General features: G+C 38.2%; 2 non-coding genes and 1 pseudogene across 2 annotated transcripts; 2 read left to right on the top strand and 1 right to left on the bottom strand.

Annotated features, from left to right (window-relative positions):
- Positions 1-698: 698 nt before the first annotated feature.
- TRNAV-AAC (transfer RNA valine (anticodon AAC)) lies at positions 699-771 on the top strand. Its single transcript has one exon. It is a non-coding gene; the product is annotated as a tRNA-Val (tRNA).
- Positions 772-8,631: 7,860 nt separating this feature from the next.
- The window catches only part of LOC105858670 (small ribosomal subunit protein eS26 pseudogene), a 37,056-nt pseudogene continuing 26,630 nt past the window's right edge, over positions 8,632-19,057 (bottom strand).
- Positions 17,583-17,655, top strand: TRNAV-CAC (transfer RNA valine (anticodon CAC)). The gene has a single exon. It is a non-coding gene; the product is annotated as a tRNA-Val (tRNA).

The raw sequence follows: 19,057 nt of genomic DNA, 5'->3' as shown, positions 1-19,057 counted from the left end.
ACATAAATATGCATATTACTATTATTTATGTTCTGGGAAGCGTAATGATCGAATTTTTATAAGAATTCCTCTGGAATATCATTGAAATTATTAGTTTGTTACAACTAAATATTAAAACAAATATATTACAAATTTGAAAACTAATCAGTAATTTTATTTATTTTTCTTTCTTTTTCTTGCTGTCATTATGCAATGGCAGTAATCAGTATTTTTTTTTTTGCAAATTTTTATTTTATTTTATTTTTTTTTAATTATTTTTTTTATTTTGGCATATTATGGGGGTACAGATTTTAAGGTTTCAATAAATGACCATTTCCCCCCCTCCCCCCAAGTAATCAGTATTTTTAAACGTATAAAACAATGAGAAGAATAAATAACATCAATAGGCTTAAAAATTAGTTCATAGATGCATAGATGTCTGAATCTTAACACGAATTGTTTCAACATCAATGTTATGCCCATTTTTATAATTAACTACTGGGAAATATATTTGTTATACAAAAAAAGTACAGGATAATTGTTTATCAAATGTCCCTCAACTTAAATTAGGTTATAGAGTTTTTATATTATAAATAGCAAGTGTGAAAGAGAGAATTTCATTGCAATCTGAAAAATTATCTGGGGGGGGGAAAAAAACCCCACCTAGCGACTCCAGCAGTAATCTATTAAAGGAGAAAGAAGAGAGTCAGCACAAGCAAGTTTCCGTAGTGTAGTGGTTATCACGTTCGCCTAACACGCGAAAGGTCCCCGGTTCGAAACCGGGCGGAAACAACTCTTTTTCCCTCTCAACTTTTAATTTTGCTTTTGAGAGTTTCCTTTTGAACCACATAGGATCTTTGTAACGTCAAGCACAAGACACAGAATCTTTATGTTTTCTCAAGCACGTGAACCTTCATGCTCCCTCCGTCACCAGGCTTCCTCCATCATCCTGCGACACGCCTAATTAACTGCCTGTCACCCAACCCTCTGCACCAGCAAACTGCCGCCTGTCTTCCACCCGATCTCTCTCAGGGTTCCAGGGCTCCGAGGCGCCGGGGCGGGGCGGGGCGGGGCGGGGCGGAAGTCCTACTGAAAAGGCACCTGAGACCCAGGACCCCGCCTGCATCACGCAGGTGAGACTAGCTAGCTACTCTGGGATCCTGAGGGCAGGACTTGCGGGTTTTTCGCAAACGGAGTTTCCTCGGGAGATTTCTTTAAAAGAACAGGGCTCCGTTTTGAGCTGGGCGGGGAAATGGACAGTCTATCCTCTGCAATTTTCTGCTGAAGCACAGAGAGAAAACTCAACTTTTGAAAGTCAGCTCTTAAACTTACACCAGGGATTCTGCCTTAAACAAGAATACCGAAGTGTATTTAAATTTGGACCAACCAAAAAAAAGTATAGCACTTTCTCTTCCTTTCTTTATGTGAAAATGAACGTTCGTCCTGAGAGGATACTTAGTTTTGTGCTCTATCCCAGCCCTAGGGGTAGTAGCTGCTCCTAGTCTTATATTCTTAGAGTTTTCTTTACTTCTTACTAGCCAATCTTTCCTTACTCCAATCCTATGATGTACTTAATAAATCCCCATATCAAACTTCCCCTGATCAATTACTGTGTGGTCCCTCTCTGGAAGGGACGCAGATACACCTGCCTTAAGCAGCTTCCTTTTAATTGTTTTCTGCTGCTTCCAAGTGTAACCACCATCCTGACTTTTAAGAACAAAGAATAGTTTGGCCTCTCAAATTTACACACAGAGAATCATACAGTATGTGTACTTTGTGTCTGGCCTCTTAATTTCAGTATTTGGACATTTTCAAGTGTTGGTTTATTATAAATTGTGCTACTTAGAACATTCTCTTTAGGTAAATATCTGAATACATTTCTGTTGGGAATATAAATAGGGAAATAAGTATAGATATAATAGGCTCGTTTCAAACTGTCTTATCCTTCTTAGTGCCTCAAACTAGATCCTGTTCAGACATAACAAGAGCTTATTTTAGTGCAAAGAAATTTTGAAATCCATGCAGTTTTTTTTATCACACACATTTTCCATGAACTTTCTGAAGTCCCTTCATATGAAAGTTCTTTTTGTTCCACATCCTTGCAAATGGTTAGTATTTTCTGTCTTTCCATTTTAGTCATTCTAGTGATATACCATTGTGGCTGCAATTTGCATTTGTTTGATGACTAACAAAATTGAGATTATTTTCAAATTTTTACTGCCATTTGGATGTTTTATTTTATGCATTGCCAGTCCAGGTCTTTTGTTCATTGTTTTATTAGGCTATCTTTATTCCTAATGATTTGTAGAAGTTCTTTATATATTTTGAATAAAATTCCCTTGTCATATATTTGAATTGTACAATAATTCCCTTATTTACAAGCTCTGCAGCTTGGGCAAGTTAACCAACCTACTTTATCCTTAAGGCAGTACCATAGTGAGGGTCACTCATTCATTCCACTAATATTTATGTAGTAGAGCCTATCATAAACTAGGCTCTGTTATAGACAGTGGCAATTCACTGGTAAACAAGAACAGACACTGTACCTGTCCTAATAGAACCTATTATATTCCACTGAGGGAGAAAAACATTGGTCAAATTGCCATATAAACTAATATAAAAATTGCTAGGAGGAAAGACACATTTTGCTATGAGTAATGTTGGTGTCACACATTTATGGCTTTTAGGAAAGTCTTTAGAGAAGTATTTATTGACCTGGAGTCTAAAGAATGGACTGGGGAAAGAAGAACTTTCCAAAAATTAGAAATGGCATGTGCAAAGGCCCTAGAGATAGGACAGAATACTGTAAATAAATTGCTCAAAGCCAAGCCTGAGCAATATAGCAAGACCCCATCTCCATGAACCATAAAGAATAAAAAAAAAAATTAGCCAGACCTGGTGATGCATGCCTACAGTCTTAGCTATTCAGAAGGCTGAGGCAGGAGGATCCCTTGAGAGGCTATAGTGAGTTATGATTGTGCCACTGGGTGACAGAGTGAGACCCTGTCTCTTAAAAAAAAATACACTATGGCCAATGTAGCTAGAGTACATAGAGCAAGAGGAAATATGGCTTGAAATAAGGTTAGAGAAGTAGTTATAAGTCAAGCATGCATGGCATTTCAGGCCATTTTTATAAGGATTAAATAGTTTTATATCTAGAGTGAATCATTTACATCAGATTCTCAATAAATACTGCCTTTTCGATTGTTCAATCTTTCAAAATAAATAGAATCTGATATATGGTCTGATTTAATCTAAGGGACAGCATATTAAATTTAATCCCAAGTGTTTGAGAGAATTTACAAAATCAGAAGAATCACGTAAGTCCTATTGATCCACTAGGAGCAAAAACTACAATCCCACTGAAATTTCAAGTCTCTGTCCCCCTTGTGTTTTTGAATTTTGTTTGTTTTAAGTAAAGTTACAGACATTAACTGAAGTGAACACTAGAGGTAATGATAATTAAAGGTGGAATAATTTCCCTGAATGACCTCTCTAGGGAAGTAGTAGCACAGATATACTAGCCTTATGCTAAAAATCAGAAGAAAACTAAATGGACCTAAGAGACCTTTTCCAAGCATTCCACACAATAGTTGCAGAGTATACGTTCTTCTCAGGTATAAACAGAGCATTTTCTAGGATAAATCACACTAGGTCACAAATGCATGTCTTAATAATAGAAAGAAGATCAAAATCATACCAAGTATCTATTCTGATTACATTGGAATAAAACCAGAAATAAATAGCAGAAGAAAAACTGGAAAATACACAAATACGTGAAAATTAAACAACACATTTTTGAACAACCAATGGGTCAAAGAAGAAATAAATAAGAGAGATTAGAAAATATCTTGAGATAAATGAAAACAAAAATACAGCATACTGAATCTTACGGATGCAGCAAAAACATTACTAAAAGTAAAGTTTATAATGATATTATCTACACTAAAAAAAAAGATCTCAAATAATCTATCTAATTTTATACCTCAAAGAACTAGAAAAAGAAGAAACTAAACCTAAAGTTCGCAGAAGGAGGAAATAATAAAGATTAAAGCAGAAATAAACTAAATAGAAAATCTTAAAAAAAAAAACAGAAAAACATCAACAAAATGAAGATTGAGGTTTTTGCAAGGATAAGCAAAATTGACATTTAGCCAGACTAATTACCATTTTATGATCCAGCAACCCCACTGCTGGGTTTTATCGAAAAGAATTAAAGTCAGGATCTCAAAGACATATTAGCACTCCTAAATTCACTGTAACCAATGAATTCACAATAGTCAAGAATTAAAAACAACCTAAATCTCCATTAGATGAATGGATAGAGAAAATGTGGTATATACATAGAATGGGATATTATGTAGACTTTCAAAAATGAGGAAATTAGGCAATATTGAACAACAATGGATGAACCTTGAGGATATTATGCTAAGTGAAATAAGCCACTCAAAATTATAAATACTGCTTAATGCCACTTGAGATATCCAAAATGATCAAACTCATAAAATCAGAGTAGAATGGTAGTTGCCAAGAGCTTGGGAAAAAGGGATATGGGGAGTTGCTAACCAACGAACATAAAGTTTCAGTTATGCAAGATGAATAAGCTATAAAGAGCTATTGCACAGAATTGTGCCTATAATTAACAATCCTACAGTTGACCTTTGAATAACATGAGTTTGAACTGCATGGGTCTGCTTATATGGTGATTTTTTAAAACCAAAATGCACAGATCAAAAATATAGTATTCGCAGGATTCGAAATCATCGTAGAAGCAAGTTTGCCAGGACTGGATGAGGGACTTGACTGCGTGTGGTTCTTGGTAAATGCAGAGGGGTCCTAGAACCAATACCTCAAATACAGGGAGGGATGACTGTATATTGTACACTTAAAACTTGTTAAGAGGGTTTCTGGCTGGCTCATAACTCCCATAGCCCTGGATACAGTCTTTTGTTAAAATGTTGGATGCTTTCGGCTGACGTGGCCTGATTACAGGACGGGGATGACACAGAACATAAAATAACAACACAGACACACATGGACATGACAATGACTTGAGTGGCCAATGCACCGGTCACTTTATTTTTATACCCCCCAAGACCCAAGGTTAGTTCCTTGTACGTGAGCATCTGAGCAAAGCAGCGATATCAGTTAATTCCGGAGTTGTTTCAAAAGGGAACAATTTCCCATGGTCTCAGACCTCTAATGGTTACTAAAGTTAAGGTGCCGGACAGAGCTCAAAAGCCAAGGCCGAGATAGGCAACATAAAACAATGCAGCCATTTGAAGTGCTTCTTGGTCTCAATCCCAGGCAGCAGCTCCTTCCTGGCCCCCACGGTCGTGTCTGTCTTAGGTCGCCCCCCCACACGGGGAGTCTTATCGGTCATTGACTACCAACCATCAATCAGGGGCCAGTTCTTGGGAGAGTTCTTCTTGTTCTTGTTCTCATGGCCTCCAGACTCCCACCACGGGGGCCCTCCCTGTGGGAGTTGGGAGCATTTGCTTATGTGCAAACTCAGGCCTCTTATCAAGTCACAAGGCAGCAACCATGTCTAAAGAAAATGCTGACTACTGCTGCGTCAGGCAGCACACGTACATTACAGACCACAGTAAATGATTAGTATAAGGCATGACACCAGAATCAGCCCCCAACATTCGGCCTCAAAAAACGAAATTGGCCGGGCGCGGTGGCTTATGGTATGCCTGCAATCCTAGCACTCTGGGAGGCCGAGGCGGGCGGATTGCTCGAGGTTAGGAGTTCAAAACCAGCCTGAGCAAGAGCGAGACCTCGTTTCTACTATAAATACAAAAGAAATTAATTGGCCAACTAATATATAGAGAAAAAATTAGCTGGGCATAGTGGTGCATGTCTGTAGTCCCAGCTACTGGGGAGGCTGAGGCAGCAGGATTACTTGAGCCTAGGAGTTCAAGGTTGCTGTGAGCTAGGCTTACGCCACTGGCACTCACTCTGCTTGGGCAATAAAGCAAGACTCTGTCTCAATAAAAAAGAAAAAATAAATAAATAAGATATATAAAAATAAATAAATAAAAGAAAAAGAAGCAAAATCTCTTGGCCTTCTGTCCTCCTTTCACTTGCCCCAAGGCAAGACTCTAATCTTCTTCCCCCTCCTTTCTGCTTTGGGTCATAAGACCTTCATTCTAGAGAGGGTCCTGATCCATACCCTGCAGGTTAATCACATTTTGACATAGTTAGCTATAAAAACCCAAGAAGACTGGGTGCAGGGACCCTCCAGAAGTTCCTAGAGGGTAGCCCCCAGGGAGAGCATAGAAATCCACACCCCTTCCCCCCACACCTCGCCCTCTGCATCTGCTTGACTGTATCCTTTGTCATATCCTTTATAACAAACCGGTAAACTGTTTCCCCGAGTTCTGTAAGCCGCTCCAGCAAATTAATTTAATTTAAAGAGGAGGTGCTGGAAACCCCAACTTAAAGCTAGTTGCTCAGAAGCTCCAGAGGCCCAGACTTGGGACTAGTGGGGCGGGGCAGTTTTGGAAACTGAGCCCTCAGGCTGTGAGATGTGATGTGCTCTCCAGATACAAAACAGACACCCAGATGGTGTCTGCTGCTTGGTATGTGGGGAAAAGCCTCACATTTGATCAGAGAAGTCTTCTGTCTTGATGATTGTTGTGGTGTAAGAACAGAGAAACCCCGGTTTGGTAGTTTGTCCCAAAGCAGAAGGTAAATCTCATGTCAATTGTTCTTGCCACAAATAAATTTAAAAAAAAAAAATCAAAAGAAAAATTGACATACTTTTACTCTCTTTAGCAAAATATGTAATAAAACCCACATCATCAAATAATTAAAACTTGAAATCTTTTCTTTCTCTCTTTTTAAAATTTTAATAAATCTTGCCACTAGCCTAGCAAATCTAGGGCCCCACAAATCTAGTGTGTACAGGCCACCAAGGCAACTGTAATAAAGTTTGGGCTCTCTCTTCCAGCTCTAAACTGTCTTGAATCTCTGAGCCACACCTCAGGTTGACCTGAATTTGGAGTACTGGGCAACTTCCCATTGAATCCCCTGAAGAAGAGTCTCCCTCCGATGAGCCTCGGATACCTTCTGGCAATGACTGAGCACCCAAATTGGAGGACTTATGGCTGGAGCATCGCATACAACTGCAGTACCGCATCCAGGGTCCCAGAAAGACTTAGGCCGCCATTAGCCCTGAGTAAAAAAGTCTGGAGCAGAAGATATGTAGATCCAGCCCAGCTATGAACTAAGTTTTTGGAGGTCTTTCTGGGGGTTGGAGGTTGGAGGGATGGAGAAAACTGAAAGAGAAAGGGGAGGTCAGGAGAATCAGGTTAAGCAATTGCCAGTGAAGGGCAGATAGTTCTAAAGATTCTGAAGGCAGAAACATTGCCTTTTTATCTCCTTCATCTGCAAGCCACCCCAAAGCATGCTCCCCCTTCTCTCTCAGACAAACACAACCTTCACAGAAGAGTACTGAAAGTTTCCAGCAACAAAATAAAGTCGCCAAAGACAGTTGAGGTATTTTGTCTGTTAGTGTCACCACTAGTTAAAACAAACAAGGTATCACAAGGTATACTCATGTGCTCACTGGCCATTAACATAGTCTATTTTGGAAGTGCCTGTTCATGTCTTTTGCTCATATTCCTTAAAATGAAAGCTAAATAATTAAGTTACTAGGGGGAAACAAAAAAAAAAGTGTTTCTGTGAATTTGGAGAAACAAAGATTTCTTACATAGACACAAAAATAACATAGAAGTTAAATGAATTGCACTTCATGAAAATTAAGAATTTTATCACAAGACACCATTAAGGTGTTTACCAGACACAGGTAGGAAGGAGATATTCGAAATACAATATTCTGCAAAGAATGCCTAATTAAATTATATATAAAACTCAATAATAAAAAGACAATCCAATATAATGCACGCTGCTGTGATTCCAAAGGAGCTATGTTCCGTTTTATAAACCATGACAGCTTCTTTCCTGATTGCAAAGGGAGGCCCGGCGCACCCGGCAGGTGGGACTAGCACCACAAGTGGCACCTCAGACCACTAACCAGAGTTTAGAGACCGACATTAGAGCCCCACAGCAACACTACCCCTGCGACAAGTTTCAGTATTGCGGCCTGCCCTAGAATGGGGTCGAATTCAATGAAATGAGAAATTACCCAACCTGAAGTAGAGAGCGGGAAAGAAAATACAGGAGGTACTTCCTCCTAGTTTCAGAGGGAGGACTGTTCGCCTGTGCAGCAATCGTGGGAAACACTGCCCTGCAGAAACACCGCGTGCGCTCAAGTTCTCTAAAAATTGAAACGGACGTTTCTTGAATGTCTCCTGTTCAGTATTGTGAAATTTGTTTTTTCCCATTAGAGTATTTTCATATTTGTGGCACTTTTTTTTCTTTCCATTTATCAAAACCAAAAGTATCAAAACTGGCCACCACTCAAGACCCAGGACGGCTTTCCCCTGTGACCCAAATTCTCACAAATGCCAGGAAACCTCAGGCAGAAGATGGAGAATTTGATTTCAATTCCAAGACTGTTCTAGATATTGCCCTACGCCTATTTCTCTTTCCAACATATTCATTCGCCTTTTTTAAAAGTATAATTTCCATTTTTTTTTTTCCAAAGGATACTTTTTCTTCAGTCCTCAAGGCCTCAACTCCTTACATGGGCTTTGGTGCAGGTCGTGGGGCAGCACGCGAAGGTCTAAATCGGCGTGGGAGTGTTTGCTCCTTGCGGGCTTCAGCGAGGACGATTCCTGACTACCTCGCACATCTCACGCAGCAATGTAGCTTCACATACAGCTTGGGAAGCACACAGGCATCCAAGACACTCACTTCAGAAATGTCCCTAATGGCTGAGGCCTCCAATATGTTCCGAATGACGAACTCTGTTATAGCTTTGTCTTTACGCATGCGTCGGGTGCAGTTCGTGCAGCGAATAGGCTGCACATGGCTGCAGTCCTTTTTGGCACGTCCCTTGTTCCTTCCTTTTTTTTTTTTCTTTTTTTATCTTGGAAGCGAGGATGTAAAAGCCCATTCATCTCTTGATTACCAAGAATGACTTTTTAGAAGCCAGGATCCCAAGGGAGGTGGCCCTAAAGACCTCCAGCCCAGCACTTTGGGGCAGGGAAATGCTGCAGGAAAGGCAAGGAAAGACTATGAGTGAGGTGGGGCAAAGGTTATCTTCAGAGCCAGATAGAGGGCAGGGGACAGGGTGTACCCAACTGTCTTCTAAGAGGTAACATTATGATCACTTGACTCAGCTTCTTCTGATTCTCACACAATTCCCTGCTATTTCCACAGACCTTAGACAGTTATTGTCTTACCCACCTGCTTTTTTCTGTGTCTATGATTTTAACTTTGATATTATGCTACAGATCCCCACATGCTTTTTGTTTCTTAGATTTTACTTCACATTGAAAAGTCTACCTATTTTTGGAACATATGCATCTGTTTCATTTGTTGTGTCTGTTGTGTAGTATGAAGTTGGTAACTACTGCAGTACATATTCATTCTGGTGATTGACATGCAGGTTGCCTCACCTCTCTGTTACTTCAAACTGCTACAATGACTAGTCTCAGTGAAGCCAGTATGATGATAAGCTAAAGTTTCATTGAGGGACATTTTTAGAAGTGAGATTGCTGGGTACTAGACAAAAAGGCTGTACAGAAATAGATGCTCGCTTAACACTTGTACAGCAAAATCTCAGACCTAGAGTTTTAAAAGTAAAATCTTATATTTATTCCATGGGGAAATTCATATGTGTAATATTTTTTCATGACAAGTTAGAACATCTAACTCACATTGAGTTGAAAAAACCTCCCAGGGGAAGGTGACCCTAGAGATACATCTAATATAATGAGTAAACTGTGGTGAAGAAGAAGGGAAGGTATTTTGAGTGAAGGGAAAATTTAAATTTAATAAGTTGTTTGCTATTAATAAACAGTTCTTTGCTTTTAATGATCTAGCAATATTTTGTGAAATTTCATAATATTTATCATGGAGCTGTCTTTTTTAGAGTTTCAAAGTAAAGTGGAATACCTTTTTATAGTATCTTTTTATACAATTATGGGCCTCGCTAGCAAGTACTAAATCCACAGGGCAGGTTGTCAGAAAAGGCAGGCCATCAGGAAGGGCAGGCTGGAAACAATATAGATAAACCAATGAAACCAAAAGTAGTTCTTTGAAAAGTTCATTGAAATTGACAAATATTTAGCTAGATTGACTAAGAAAAAAGAGAGAGGAGACTCAAATTACTAAATTAGAAATGAATGTGGGGGCAATACTACCAAATTTATAGAAAGAAAAAGAATTATAAGAGAATTCTATGAATAATTATCTGCCAGCAAATTGGATAAACAAATGGACAAACTCCTAAAAACACACAATCTACCAAAATTAAATCATGAAGACATACAAATCTTAATAGACCTATAACTAGTAAGGATATTGAAGCAAGAGTCAACAATATCCCAACAAAGAAAAGCCCAGAACCAGATGGCTTCACTGGTGAATTCCATCAACATTTAAAGAATAATTAAGCACTTCTTTCTCACAATTTTCCAAAAAATAAAGAGGAGGAGATATTCCCTAACTTGTTTTATGAAGCTAACATTACTCTGATATACAAAAGCCTAACAAAGACATTACAAGACAAAACATCTACATACCAATATTCTATATGAATACTGAGGTAAAATTTTTCAACAAAATATTTTTCAACAACTAAATTTCACAATATTTTAAAAGGCTTATACATCATGACCAAGTAGGATTTATTCTTGGAATATAAGGAGGATTCACCATGCAAATATTAATCATGCAAATATTAACATTTTAATAGAGAGAAGAAAAAATATGATCACTTCCTTTGATACAGAAAAAATATTTGACAAAGTCCCACACTCTTTCATGATAAAACAAAACTCAGTAATCTAGAAATAGAAGGAAACTTCCTCAATATGATAAAGGCCATTTATGAACAACCTTCAACTAACATCATACCCAGTAGTGAAAATTGAAAGCTTTTTCTCTAGATTGGAAAAAGACATGGATGCCTACTTTCACCCCTCTATTCAGCATAGTGTTAGCAGTTCTAGCTAGAGCAAGTGGTCAAGAAAGTGAAATAAAGGGCATCCAAATTAGAAAAGAAGATGTAAAATTTATCCCCACAGATGACATGATCTTTATATACAGAAAACCCTGAAAGTTACACACACGCACACAAATTTTTATGGCTAATAAACAAATTCAGCGAAATTGAAAAATATACAATCATCACTCAGAACTCCATTGTGTTTCTATACATTATTAGTGAAAAATTCTAAAAGAAAATTAAGAAAACATTTCCATTTATAACACAATGCTATTGCAAAATACTTAGGCATAAACTTCATCAAGGAGAATGAAGATGTGTACACTGAAAACTACTAAACATTGCTGAAAAAATGAAGAAAACATCTATAAATGGAAATAAATTGGTGTTTATGCATTGGAAAACTTAATGTGGTTAATACTACCTACAGCTATCTACAGATTTACTGCAGTCTCTACAAAAATCCCAATGACATTTTTTCTACAAATAGAAAAATCCATCCTGAAATTCCTATGGAATCTCAAGGGATCCTGAATACTCAAAACAATCTTGGAAAAACAACAACAACAATACAGTTGGAGCCCCCACACTTCTTAATGTCAAAACTTACTATAGGCCGGGCGCTGTGGCTCACGCCTGTAATCCTAGCTCTTGGGAGGCCGAGGCGGGCGGATTGCTCAAGGTCAGGAGTTCAAAACCAGCCTGAGCAAGAGCGAGACCCCGTCTCTACTATAAATAGAAAGAAATTAATTGGCCAACTGATATATATATAAAAATTAGCCGGGCATGGTGGCGCATGCCTGTAGTCCCAGCTACCCGGGAGGCTGAGGCAGAAGGATCACTGGAGCCCAGGAGTTTGAGGTTGCTGTGAGCTAAGCTGACGCCATGGCACTCACTCTAGCCTGGACAACAAAGCGAGACTCTGTCTCCAAAAAAAAAAAAAAAAAAAAAAAAAAAAACTTACTATAAAGCTACAGCATTCAAAACAATATAGCTGGGCATGGTGGCACACACCTGTAATCCCAGCTACTGGGGAGGCTGAGGTGGGAGGATTGCTTGAGCCCAGGAGTTTCAGACCTGGGCAACATGGTCAGACACTCCTCTCTAAAAAACAAAACAAAACAAAAACAAAAAACCCACAATGTTTACATATATTGTCCATCAGTTTTTGGCAAGGGTATCAGGACCATTCAATGGAGAAAGGACAGTCTTTTCAATAAATGGTGCTGGGAAAACTGGATATCAACATGCAAAAGAATAAAGTTTGATGGTGACCTTATACCTTATAAAGATTAACTCAAAATGCACCAATGACCTAAATATAAGTTTTTTATCCAAATACTCTAAAAAGAAAATAAAGAAAGCAAAATCATTACAACATTAGATTGAGCAATGACTTTTTGGGCATGACACCAAAAGAACAGGTAACACAAGAGAAAAATAGATAAATTGGACTTCATCAAATTATAACCTTTTGTGTATAAAAGGACACTATCAAGAAATGGGAAGTCAACACATAGAATGCGGGAAAATATTTGTAAATCATATGTCTGAAAAAAGATTGATATACAAATATGGTGAGGCATGGTGCACACCTCTAGTCACAGCTACTTGGGTGGCAGAAGCAGGAGTAGTTTGAGACCAGAATGGGCAACATAGTGAGACACCAATCTCTAAAAACAAAAAAAAATTAATATCCACAATATATAAAGAACTTCAACAAGTGAACTATAACAACAATCCAATTCAAAAATGATCAAAGGACTTGAATAAAAATTTCTCCAAAGATAAAAATGGCCAATAAGCACCTGAAAATATGCTCATCATCACTAATGATTAGGAAAATGCAAATCAAAACAATAATAAGATACCACTTCAGACCTATTAGGATGGCTACTAGAAAAAAAAAAGTAGCAATTGTCAGGGAAGATGTAGAAAATTGATATGCTTGTACATTATTGGTGGGAATGTAAAATGGTGCAGCCTCTGTAGAAAATAGTTTGGCAGGTCCTCAAAAAGTTAAACATAGGATTACCCTACCATCCAGCAATTCCACTTCTAGGTACATATCCAAAAGAATTGATAACAAGAACTCAAATATTGTTTGCCAATGTTTCACAGCAGTATGATTTACAATAGTCCAAAGGTAGAAACAACCCAAATGTCCATCAGCATCTAGAATGTGGTATATATACTGGAATATTATTCAGCCTTAAAAAGGAGTGGAATTCTGAAACATGCTATAACATGAGTGAACTTTGAGGACATTACAAAAGTGAAATAAGCCAAAAGAACAAATATCGTATGATTCCTGGAATAATGGAATTCATAGACAGAAAAAGTAGTTACCAAGAGCTGAGGTAATAGGTGAATGGTTAAATAAATGGTGGTACATCGATACCATGGAATACTATTCAACAGTAAAAAGTCTGGACCTATTTATACAACAAATTGGATAGATCTCAAGGGCATTGGGCTATGAAAAAGCCAATCTTCAGAATCTCTCTGAACCTATTCTAGTACAAGGGGGCTACCTGATTTGCAAAAGCAAACAACAACAAAAAGCCAAACGCCAATCTTAAAATGTCACCTACTATGTGGGTCTATTTATATAATATTTTTAGAAAGAAAAAAAGAATCAGAGATTAAGAACACATTAGTAGTTGTCAAGGGAGAGGGAAGTGGGTCTGACTAAGGGATAGCAACCAGAGGAAGGTCATTCTGGTGATGGAATTATTTTGTATCTAGTTTCCAGTGATGGTTACACAAACTTCCACAGGATTAAATGACCTAGCACTATATATAAGTTGTACCAACATTAAATTCCTGGGATAGATATTATAGTTATATAAGATGTATTCACTGGGGGAAACTGGATTAAGGACACAGAAGACCTCTGTACTTTCCTTGTAATTTCCTATAAATCTATAATTATTTCAAAACTGAAAGTTAAAAAGAACCTGATGAAATTAAAAATAGAAAAATCCACACTCATAACTGGAGGTTTTAACATATTTCTGGTCAATAACTTCTGTTAGTAACAGAGCAAACAAATAATGCAATCAGTAAATATATAGAAGATATTAGCTGCAGTCTTAACCAAGGCGCGGTGGCTCACGCCTGTAACCCTAGCCCTCTGGGAGGCTGAGGCAAGAGGATTGCTTGAGGTCAGGAGTTCGAAACCAGCCTGAGCAAGAAACCAGCCCGTCTCTACTATAAATAGAAATAAATTAATTGGCCAACTAATATATGCTAGGCTGATGCCATGGCACTGGCACTCACTCTAGCCTGGGCAACAAAGCGAGACTCTGTCTCAAAACAAAACAAAAAAAACAACTTGGCCTACTAGACTTGTGTAAGACACAATACCAAACGACTGCAGAATACACACTGTTTATAAGCATACACATGGAAAGTTCACAAAAAGTGACCCATTAAAAAAAATCTCTCCAGATATTAAAGGATTGAAATAATAACGTGTTCTCTAATCCATATAGAATTAAGCTAGAAATCAGTAACAAAAAGAAATGAGACTCTTTCCAAATGCTAGGAAATTAGCATCATACTCCTAAATAACCCATAGGTCAAAGGCAAATTACAAGGCAAATTAGAAAATGGTTTGAACTAAAAGTGATAAAGTAAAACATAACCAAATTTGTGGATAGCTGCTAAAACTGTTCTTGGAGAGAAAATTATAGATTTATATACGTATATTACCCAGTCCAGCATGTAATAAGCTGGAAGTCGTCACTGAGTCCTAAAAACAAGTAAAACACTGAACAAACTGAAAAATTCTGTCCAAGAAGTGAAGTCACAAGGCAAAACACTGCTCCTAAAATTGGAGAGATAGATGGGCAAATACAGAGAATCACAACTTACCAGAGCAGAAACCCACGTGAACCTGAGCAGAAGCTCAGAAACCTCCACGTGAACCAGTGCTAGAGTAGGGAAACCTGAACTTTAATCAAATTGTTGGTGGCTCTGCATGGACAAGTCTTAGAGATAAAAACTCCAGGACCCACTTTTTTGGGCACCACAATTTTGTGAATTTTACCTCAGGAGCTACATTATGTTCTCATAGTGAATATAGAAGAAAAATCCCTTCTGCTTTTGGTAGGGGAGGGCAAAAAGAATGGTTTTGAAGTACATCAGAGCATTCTGTTCTTCTTAACAAGGTCTGCCCTCAGAAGAAACTATTTAACCAGAGCCTAACCTACTGGAGTTTTATCAGAGCCTGACTGACGTGGGGGAAGGAAAATCACCTATGCCAGGCCAGCCTACTCTAGCCTAAGAAGCACATTTGAAGTTCACAGTCCAGAGGCAGAAGGTCACTAAAAGACTGAGACTTACTAATAGGACTTTGTGCAGAATGCTGTTCCTCCCCACACACCTTAGCAACACATTATTAAAGGTCTATTTATGGCAATTTCTTTTACCCAGTACATCACTTGTAGCTATCAAGAAAAAAATAACAAGACATACTTAAAGGTAAAATACAGTGTGAAGGGAGAGAGCAAGCATCAGAACATACTCAAATGTGGCAGGCATGTTGGAATTCTTAGCCCAGGAATTTGAAACAACTATGATTAAGATACTAAGGGCTATAATGGAGAAAGTAAACAGCATGCAAGAATACATGGGCAATGTAAGCAAAGAGATGGAAATTCTAGGAAAGAACCAAAAAGAAATGCTAGTGATCAAAAACACTATAACATTAAGAGAATGAAAATACAAGCCACAGACTAAGAGAAAATATTTTTATTGGTAAAAGACATATTAGATAAAGTACTGTTGTTCAAAATATACCAAAAAACTCTTCAAATTCAACAGTAAAAAAACAAACAACTCTATTAAAAAAGGGCCAAAGACCTTAGCAGACACTTGACCAAAGAAGATATAAAGATGGCAAATAAACATATGAAAAGATGCTTCACATCATATCATCTGGGAAATGCAAATTAAAACAACAATGAGATACCCCTACACACCTATCAGAATGACCAAAATCTAGAGCACTGACACCGCCAAATTCTGGTGAGAATGTGGACCAACAGGAACTCTCATTCATTGCTGGTGGAATGACAAATGTTGTAGCTACTTTGGAAGACAATTTGATGGTTTGTAACAAAACTAAACATATTTTTGTGTCATGATACAATTACACTCTGATATTTATCAAAAAGTGTTGAAAAATTATGTCCACACAGAAACCTGCATACAGATGTTTATAGCACCTTTATTCATAATTGCCAAAATTTGGAAATGACCAAGGTATCTTTTATTAAGTGAATGGATAAACTGATAAATTCAGGCAATGAAATATTCTTTAGCGTTAAAAAGAAATGAGCTATCACATGATGAAAAGACATGGAGGAAACTTAAATGCATACTACTAAGTGAAAGAAGCCAATCTGAAAAGGCTACCTACTGTATGATTCTAATTACATGACATTCTGGAGACAATAGCAAGATCAGTGGTTGCCAGGGCTTTCCCGGATCAGGGGATGAACAGGAGGAACAGAGTTTTTAGGGCGGTGATGCTACTACTCTGTATAATACTATAATGGTGAATACATGTCGTTATACATTTGCGCAAACTGATAGAATGTACAGCACCAAGGGTGAATCCTAGTGTATACTACGGTCTCTGGGTGATGATGGATGTCAATGTAGGTCATCAATTGTAACTAATGTACCACTCTGGTGGGGGGTGTGGATAATGGAGGGGTGGGGTTATGTATGTGTGGGAGCGGGGAGTATATGGGAAATCTCTGTACCGTCCCCTCAATTTTGTTGTGAACCTAAAATTCTTCTTTAAAAAAAGTCCATATAAAAAGTAATTAAAAAATAAAAAAGTATAAAAAAAGTCCATAAAAAATGCGTATTTAAGAAAAGAAGAAAGGTTTATATTTGTGGAATTTTACGAAAGGAAATGAACTTTGAATTTCAAGCTCGGCGGCGAATAGATTTGAAGTCAAGCCTACAAAGTTCGTGGACAGTCGTGAAGAACGGATTATCAAGGAACCAGAGACACATAAAGAATACAGAAGAAAGCTATTTCATAAAGTTTTAACGTTAACGCAGCAGAACTTTGCAACGATAATGACGCTGAGAGGGTGAGAAGGAATTCTGAGGGATGCGGGGAACGAATTCCAGTGCCTCTGTCATCACATCAGGAAGTAAATGTCAAGTCTGGTTAGCGCCATTTGTTTGAGATTTTTATTATTGTGGTCGTGATTTTAGTATAAGGCTCGTAGGACTTAAACTCTTAATACTTTCTGGGTGTTAGAAACTTTCTAAGCTTGGCGTGGTTCTTGTTTGGGATCAATTTTAAAATGCTATTATATCAATGCTGTTTGCTTGGTTGAAAAAAAATAAAATAAAAAATAAAAATGCGATCATGGACACTGACTCAGTAGTATGCCTGAACAAAGAAAAGACAAATTTTGAGGACTGAAGAATGATAAACAGGAAAATCTTCATTAGACCAATCAGGGAAAACCTGCTGTCAGGAGGGGTTTCCGTAGTGTAGTGGTTATCACGTTCGCCTCACACGCGAAAGGTCCCCGGTTCGAAACCGGGCGGAAACAACACTTGACGTCTGCTTTTCTCCCCTCTCTTCTTAACAATTACATTGCGCGGTTAGGTCGACCTCTTTCTCCTGGCAATCAGCGGTACGTACTGCAGAAAGCAACGTGGTGGTCTCTTCCTACACGGGATTTAGAAACAGTAGAACCACACGGGAAGCCCTTAAAACAGCAAGAGGCAGGAACCGAGAAGAAGCTGTCTATCCATGTTTAAGGATCCCAGTGCGGGTGACATGTAACGGGACCTGGAAGAAGTTGTTTGAGAAAAGGACAACTTGAGTTGGCCCAGAAATATAATTCCAATTCCAGTTAGAGAAGACACTTAAAGTCTTTTTTTTTTGGAGACAGAGTCTCACTCTTGTCCCGGTTAGAGTGCCGTGGCGTCAGCCTAGCCCACAGCAACCTCAAATTCCTGGGCTCAAGCGATCCTCCAGCCGCAGCCTCCCAAGTAGCTGGGACTACAGGCATGCGCCACTATGCACGGCTAATTTTTTTTCTGTATATTTTTAGTTAGCCAATTAATTTCTTTCTATTTTTAGTAGATACGAGGCCTCCTGAGCTCAAGCGATCCGCCCACCTCAGCCTCCCAGAGTGCTAGGATTACAGGCATGAGCCACCGCGCCCGGCCAGAAAGTCTTTAACTTTAAGAATTAATTTTCCTGTTAACTATCAAGTTCTCAAGACTTCTAGCAGTGCTTGATATTGACCACTTTAGATTTCATTTCATTTCCTTTCAAGGTGTCTTTAAAATCCAGTCTTTTGACAAATAATTGCACTCCCAAACAGGACTGGCTCCAGGGACATGCGGCCTACACATCTGCACAAGGCCAGGCACTTGATTTAATGCTCTGCTATTGATGGTTTGAAATTCTTAATTTTTTAACAAGGAGCATTTTCATTTTGCATTGCATTCACAAATTATGACCGGGTTTTCTCCCAAAGGCTCACGAAAGAAGCAAACATCCAATTTAATCATTCCTTACAGGGAGCATCAAGAAACTAAGAGCACCACAGCAACAAGGAATGTTGTCCACAATACTAGAGATGAGGGAAAGCATTTGTGGAATATAATACTTTGAAGAAATTTCCCATAAAATTTGAGAGAGAGAGAGAGAGAGAGAGAGAGAGAGAGAGAGAGAGAGAAGGGCTAAAATGGAAACTTTATTTCAGGGTTTAATATTTTCCACCCGTTTATTTTAATCTAAGAAATGATTCAAGACTTCAGGCCTCAGTTGCCTCCAGTCTCTTGTTAGGTTTTTTTGTTTTTGTTTTTGTCTTAGTATGTTTCATCACTAATTATTCTTCTTATTCTCTTAAAATGTCATCGTTACCTCACTTTTCAAAATATTCAGTGATATCCTAGAGTTGAACCTGTTTCTTAGGAAATATGGAAAGTAGCTACAAA

Source organism: Microcebus murinus, chromosome 15 (genome assembly GCF_040939455.1).
Source record: "Microcebus murinus isolate Inina chromosome 15, M.murinus_Inina_mat1.0, whole genome shotgun sequence".
Taxonomy (NCBI): domain Eukaryota; kingdom Metazoa; phylum Chordata; class Mammalia; order Primates; family Cheirogaleidae; genus Microcebus; species Microcebus murinus.
The sequence above is the reverse complement of the archived record's forward strand: the minus strand, read 5'-3'. Positions and strand labels throughout refer to the sequence as shown.